The following is a 7,588-nucleotide window of genomic DNA, read 5'->3' on the forward strand; positions in this document are numbered from 1 at the left end:
CATACCACGGACCGCTCTCGGCCGCGGAACACAGCAGTGTGCATTTGGCCTTAGGGAATGACGGGAGGACAGTCAGAAACGACCTTTGGAAGGAAACCTGGATCCAACCTTAATACTATTTTATCGGGGAAACACAGAAAGATAGGGTTCCCGACAGGAGAGCGCCTGGATCTCTCCTAAACGTCTAGCTGAAGTTTTGGCTTTTAAGAAGTACTATCTTTTGGGATGACCTTAGCATCTCCCAGATCGCCCTTAGTTCTTGGTAGTTCGAAGATCTTACTTTTAGGTTGTCTGTCCATCTGCCTTGGTAGTTTGAGAAGCCTACTTTCGCCCCCCATCCAGTACCGCTTGCGTCCGTAAACACCTGGATTTCTGGATATTTTATCCAACTTACACCTTTCGACAGATTTGTCTTTTCTATGCACAAATTCAAAATCGGATCTTACGTGAGCGGGGATGGATATTTTCTTCTCTAAGGAGGACTGTTTTTTTTCTTGTCCCAATTCTTCCGGATCCAGGATTATCCTGGTATGAGCCTGGGACCACAATACCGATGTGATGCAGGAGGTCATCATTCCCAATAGACTCATGGCATTGCGTATATTTTCCTTCCCCACAGCGGAACTCACGATTTGAGCAGCCGAGGGGGCATCTGTGGAGTCCATCTGGTCTGCAGGGGTATCGGGGGCTGACATCTGGAGCAGGAGCCTTACTGGGACGCTAGTTCTTTTCAAATCTCCCGCCCTTGAGCGATAGATGCGGCGTCTGATGTCATCTTTGTGCGCACGCGTCCCGGCTCCTAGATCCGCCCCCTCAACCTCCTGCCGGCCTGGAACAGAGAACGACGCTGCGGCTTCACACTAAGTGGTCCGCGTGCAGCGCGTTCAACGGTGCACGGTCAGCTTCCTACAGAGGGAAGGGGGACCCTGCACTTTGGGGAGGGATTCAGGCCCCCGCTGGAACAGGACCGAGATCCTCTCCATAGTCCACTTCTGCCCAGCTTAGGACGAAGCCGTCGAAGGGCAGAGGGAAGGGATAGCGATTCCAACTGGTATTTTAAAAAGAACAAACGCTGTCATCTTCTCATCTCCTACAGGAGGTCTCTCTGTGAGGTGCTCCGTAGGGACAGGAAACACAGGGTGAGAGTGGATGGTGGCCTTTTAAACTCTGTGTTCCTGCCCCTACAGAGGTCAAGGGGGTCAATCTCCAGGTTAAGCCGTCATGGTGGACGAAATGGAAAATTAATATCCAAAACATATCATATTTAACCGTCCAAAATTGGCCGAATAGTACGGTGATATATGTTGATCTGGTAATTACCTGCAAAAAAGTACACTCGATCACGAGCAACAGCAAATCTGTATCAAGAAATTCTATTCAAATAAAAAAACAATTAGATGAGATACACATGAGAAACACATATAGACCTTATGGTGAGGATGATGAGGATTACACCTAGTGTGGTGAGAGTATATTGCATGACTCCATAGACATTATGGTGAGGATGATGAGGATAACTCCTGTTATATACATTATAAGGAAGAGGATAGATCTTTATTCCAAAAAAACTTAGGGCTGGCACACTTTATTTATGAATTTTTTTTTTTTTTTTTACTGTTATTGAAAAATAAATATTTTTGTGTCCTATGCATTTATAATTTGATTGCTTTTTGACCTTACAATCGCCCCATCTTTGAGCTTATAGAACAATTCTGGGCCAGAATAATCTAGATAAACTGTGTAATAACCTGATTTGCCCTTTTGGGCTAATATAATATTGGTGTCCCAGGATAATGTTGCTAATATGTGGAATACCTGATGCTGGTAGGGGTCGGAGCGAAGCGTGACCACTGGCTTGCATTCTTCTGCGCCTGAAGCCAGTGATCACGCTGAGGACCAGAATCGGCGAGCACGCGCGAGCAATGGAAATGGCCGGCGCAGTGAGACGATTGCAGCCAGCTGACTGCGGGGGCCGGAGACAGGATCGCGCAGCAACAAGGAGCGAGAGACTTGCGCGATCCCAGCCTCACGGCAGGATGTCACTCAAAGTGAAGAGAGGACGGGTAAGGGGTGGGCTTAGCTTGAAGCGAGGAGGCCGCTACCCCCTTGACTTCACACTGGCGCGAATGGAGATCAAAACAGCGTTTTTATAAAGTTTGCAGCAACCGATGGAGGAATGAAACACACTGGGGGCTACTATAAGGTAATGATGTTGGTTTTATTTGTTTTGGAGGCGACAGGTTCCCTTTAAGTAAGCTGAGCCACATCCACACACTGAAGTCTGGAAGAAAGTCACTCTCACCTATAAAACTGCAAATGTTTGAGTACGTGAGCGTGCATAAGCGTGCACCAGAGAGTGCAATTATGTAACTGATTGTATAAGCATGTGTCAGTGTGTGAGCAACTGTGAGTGAGCGTACGAATGGGCAAGTGTGTGCATGGATTAATAAGCGCGAGATTGTGTGTGCAAGACCGCACACGAGGGAGCCTGTGTGTGCCCCCATAAGTGTGTACGCAAGTGTACGCTGTGCATAAGTGTACAAATACAAAAGTGAACGCAAATGTAAGCGTGCATGTAAGTGAAAGTGTACATGTATAACTGTGCGAGTATGCAGGGATCTTCACTACCTGCCCCTATGTTTTTGTGAGGCGCCGCAGCAGTTCAGAGTGAAATCGCTCTCAGCCATAAAAGACCCTGTCGAACTACAGGCAGCATGAAACAGAAGACAGGTTCCCATTTTGATAGGGCATCAATATCAGATCAATGGGGGGGTTCAACGCCCCACACCCCCAATCAGCTGTTTAGTTGTATTTCTGGAGCGCTGCTCCTATTCCCATCACTCCGAGGGGTGTCGGAGCCCCAGCGATCTGATATTGAAGCCCTATCCTGCTAAGATCTGAATAACACTTCTCGTTCTTGTCCAGCAGATTCATCCATGGTGTCGGACATGAAGGTGGTTCTGGGAAAGAGCCAAAGCAAGGCCAGAATGAGCATGAACCACAAGTAGCAGCACAACCAAAGAATACGTACAACAGTGTCCACACTTGTGGTCTTTTAGTGCACCTGGAGGATAACATTTTGGGTTGCCATCTTCACTGCCAGCTACAGATTCTCAGGTCACGTCCCACACTGATCCGGAGAAACAAAACTTCTCCAGATAAGGGACCCAGAACTAACAAACAGGAGCGGTGAAACGAAACTGCGGCACTTCCTGAATCCAAGAGAACTCAGCAGAAATATAACCCCCAGCATTGCTGCATGTGCTTTACATGGGGGAGGGGGCTCTGCACGTCACAGATTAAGGGTGCATTCACACGACCGTAAGGTGTTTTGTGGTCCGCAAATTGCGAATACCGGCCGTGTGCCTTCCGCAATTTGCGGACCGCACATGTCCAGCGCTATATAGAGAATGCCTAAGCTTTTTTTCGGGGCCACGGAACGGAACAACTGCGTGCTGTCCGCATCTTTTGCGGCCCCATTGAAATGAATGGGTCCGCACCCATTACGCAAATTTACGGAATGGATGCGGATCCATTTATGCGGTCGTGTGAATGCACCCTAAAGGGGTTGTGCAGCAATATATATTGAGGATATACTGACGAGGAGGCGGACGCCGCACTGCGCGTCGTCTCCTGTGCAGCGGCGGAGTGCTGTCATTACAAGTACTCGCTCCATTCAAGTGACTGGAGAAGGTACTCGTCATTACACTGCACTTCCGAGATGACGGGCTGTGTAATAAAGAGGAAGCGACGCCTCCTCTTCAAACAGCTGACTGGGGGCAGTGCCGGGTGTCGGATCCCCACCTATCAGATAACAATGACCTATCCTTAGGAAAGGTCATCAATAAAACCCCTGCACAACCCCTTTAACCATACATTAGATTCATTAAAGATCCGAACATTAAAGGGGTTTTCCAAGATTTTTATACAGAAGACCCATCCTGTTAACAGGGCTGTAAAAGATGGAGACAGCACACTGTCCGTTACGCTGCCCCCTAAAAAGACAGAACATGTCCTATTCTTGTCCGTTCGGTGCACAAGGATAGGAGATTTCTCCAGGAGTTAAAGGGGTATTCCCATCTCTATTGCTAGGATATGCCCCCATTGTCTGATAGGTGCGGGTCCCACCGCTGGGACCCGCACCTACAACAAGAACGAAGCGTTGTGGCTGGAGGACCCCGGATTTCCCGGGCTCCGTCCACCACCAAGCGCTGCTCCCATAGACGTGAATGGGAACGCACTGTACATGCGCGGCCCCTGCCCACATTCATTTCTATGGGGCAGACGGCAATAGCCGAGCCAGTGCTCGGCTATTTTCAGTGGCCCAATAGAAACGAATGGAGGGCAGCTGCGCATGCGCAGAGCGCCCTCCGTTCATTTCCCGGCTCCGTTCTCGATGTAGGTGCGGGTCCCAGCGGTGGGACCCGCACCTATCAGACAATGGGGGCATATCGTCTGAGATGGGAAAACCCCTTTAACTGTGTAGCCTCCTCTCCAAGTCGTGTCTCACAATCACTAATGGAAATCACTGATCAAACACTGAATGTGTGAAAACGCATGAAATCTGCAAGCCCTAAAAAAAAAATAATAATAATAATCTGCTATGAAGGGGATCCCAGCGGGCGGGTGGTGTGTACACGGGACCGGAGCCGCAGACCCTCCAGAAGTTTTTAACAAGTTAAATCCACAAGAAAAACTGCATCAGGATCCACGTGATTTCATGGAGATTTCCTGTGGATTCTTGTGGGATCGATAGACATTTTACACAGAAATTCGGCTATGGGCGTGGACCTCGGTAAACTAAACCCGGACAATAAAAGCTAGTGAGGGCAATTCAGGGATATAAAAGCCACTGACCGGATCCCCTTAAAGGGACACTGCCCCCCCCCCCAAAAAAAATGAACCCCATATTAATAATATGCTATGTCATTTATAAAAAGCAGGTGGGGGATTTTCTGGATTTTCGGAAGTCACTCCAGATATTCTACCTCCTGCTTTGGCTCCTAACTTCCGTCTTTGTTTGGACTATTAGTACAGCAAACAGCGTCTCTTAAAGGGGATGTCCTGCATTAGAAAAACATGGCTGCTTTCTTACAACACCACCACCACCCTGTCCACAGGTTCTGTGCGGTATTACTGCTCCGTCCCATTGACTCCACTGGAGCCAGAATCGGGTGGTACTGGAAGAAAAGCAGACTTTATTGTTTTTTTAATCCAGGACAAACCCCCTTTAAAAAGTTTTCAGGATTTTTTTTTTTTTTTTTTTTTTTTTTAACAGATGAGCTATCCCCAGGATAGGTCATCAGTATCTGATCGGTGGGGGGTCCGACACCTAGGACCCCCGCAGATCAGCTGTTTTGATAAGGCACCGTCGCTCCTGTGAGCACAGAGGCCTTCTCTCAGGTTATTGTATAGCGGTTATCCTTCGCTTTCACGTCTATGCTCCTAGGCCATGTGACCAATGAGCGTGAAGTCACTGGCCTAGGAGAAGCAGAGAGAAGGCCGCGGGGCTAATGTGAGCACCACCGCCGGCTGATCGGCAGATCCCCACTGATCAGATACTGATGGCCTATCCAGAGGCTAGTCCGCTAAAATAATCTGGGAAAACCCCTTTAACTCTCAGTCAGACCACTCACTGCATGCGGTGACCGACTCCATTACAGAATCACATACTATACTGACAAACATCAGACCCTTCTTCAGGCCTGTCATACCGATACCCCAATTCTACCAATCTACTATTTTACTAAGACTAGTTTCACACTAGCGGCACAGAACTCTGGCAGGCTGTATTCCGGTAGGTAAACAGCCTGTCGGATCCGTGCTGCCGCTAGTGCACGCGTGCCCCCGGACCACCCCATTGACTATAATGTACGACACATCGTACTTTTTTCCAGCCGCCTCTCGGCATGTTTGCCGTGCTGCCGCCAGATCTCTGGCCCGCTACTATTATAGTCAATGGGGCCGGAGCGGTAGTCCGGGGGGCACGCGTGCACTAACGGCAGCACGGATCTGGCAGGCTGTTCATTCGCCAGAAGAGCCTGCCGGAGTTCCTTGCCGCTAGTGTGAAAGTTCCCTCACAGGTGATCTCTTACCTTCCCAGCAGTTATACTAAGAACGGCGTCCCTATCATCTCCGGCTGCTGCAGAAAGACAGGATTTTTGCACTTTTCAATGAAATTATACTGTCAGAATAAAAAAAAGAAAAAAAAAGAAGCTATCTTTGAATATTGGGGGTCATTCACTAAGACTGACTTTTTAGATTCCTCCCTACGCCATCGTAAGATTTGACTAAAGTATGACTAGGCGGGCGCCTCATCATAGACCAGGAGGGCGCCTCATCATAGACCAGGCGGGCGCCTCATCATACACTAGGCACATCTACGTCAGTCCGCGGGCCCCTGGTCGCCAACACCTTATTCCAGGAGTCCCGGCACAGCCCCCCCCTAATGCTGCCAAATACCATCTGTGAGAATAAATATTGGTGCATGGTCAGTCAAAAAAAAAGGCTTGTGACTTTTTTTTTTTCAATCTAAAATATCAGCAATTCCCTTGAGATCTATCTCTATCTCTTCCCCTGGTAAAGTCCTGATGCTATGACGTAAGAGCTGAGGTCACCCTGCTTTCCCAGGCTCCTGAGCCCACAAACCTGCCTAGAAGGGGTCAGGACTGAGGAGGACTCAGAAGGAAGCAGGAGAGGAAAGCTGGGGGAGGGGGATGGCAGCCGCAGAAGGGCGGCTTAGTCCCGGGACACCGGCCATGAAGTGTACCGCCCTGCCCAGACCCCCGGGGCCGACGGCCACACACTAACCTTCCTCCACGGGCAGGTAACGGAGACACCGGAACCGTTACTCCTCGGCAGCGGCAGGAACGGGCGAACACCAGCAGAGCGGACAGCGAATAGAGTGACGTCACGAGGCAGAGGTTTCACTAGAAGACAAAGCAAGGGCCGGGGCGGAGCCAGGAAAAGGGGCGTTCCCTAGGAGACGTCATCCAAGAGAACTTGGGCTCGTGACTGTTGCCGGGGGCGACGGGGAGCGCAGGCGGGAGGGGGCGTGGTCTCTGAGCCGCTGGAGGTTTCACTTTTTCGGAAGTTTACATTGTTGCAGATAGTAGAGGGGTGTCAGCGGGCTCTGAGGGGAAATGTGGGCGCCATATTGGCGATAGTAATAAGGCTTTGTTCACATGCAGCAGATTGGGTGCGCGTTTTTTGCAGACAATTTTAAGTTTATTTCAGTGGGAGAATGTGAAAAATGTAAAATGAAAGTGGCTGTGTCCTACATAAGGCTGACGTGTTACCGGGACAGGGTCACTGCTGGTTCCTGGGTGATGGCCTCTCTGTAACTTGCCAGTAGCTCCTTGCCCTGTGTGAGGCCTCCTTCACATGTCAGGCGTGTGCCATCCGTGTGCAGCGACCCAAGGGGTAGAGGTGGAAGTCGTGGCCCCGGTGGTGGTAGTTGTACTCCTAGTTCACAGTGGCAGTGAATGGAGGGCACACCCTTTCTTCCCACAGTATTGGGGCCCCTGCCTGATGGTAGTCGGGGTGCCCTTGATGGAGCGTGTTTGAGTGGGAGGAAGGGCCGGCGAAC

At 49.9% G+C, this 7,588-nt stretch overlaps 1 protein-coding gene across 1 annotated transcript in view; it reads right to left on the bottom strand.

Annotated features, from left to right (window-relative positions):
* Positions 1-6,975, bottom strand: part of LOC121001468 (syndecan binding protein) — a 51,083-nt gene extending 44,108 nt beyond the window's left edge. Inside the window, exon 1 of the mRNA XM_040432542.1 lies at positions 6,811-6,975. The gene's annotated coding sequence lies outside the window, so the exon portion shown is untranslated. The remainder of the gene's footprint in view (positions 1-6,810) is intronic.
* Positions 6,976-7,588: the final 613 nt, after the last annotated feature.

Source organism: Bufo bufo, chromosome 5 (genome assembly GCF_905171765.1).
Source record: "Bufo bufo chromosome 5, aBufBuf1.1, whole genome shotgun sequence".
Taxonomy (NCBI): domain Eukaryota; kingdom Metazoa; phylum Chordata; class Amphibia; order Anura; family Bufonidae; genus Bufo; species Bufo bufo.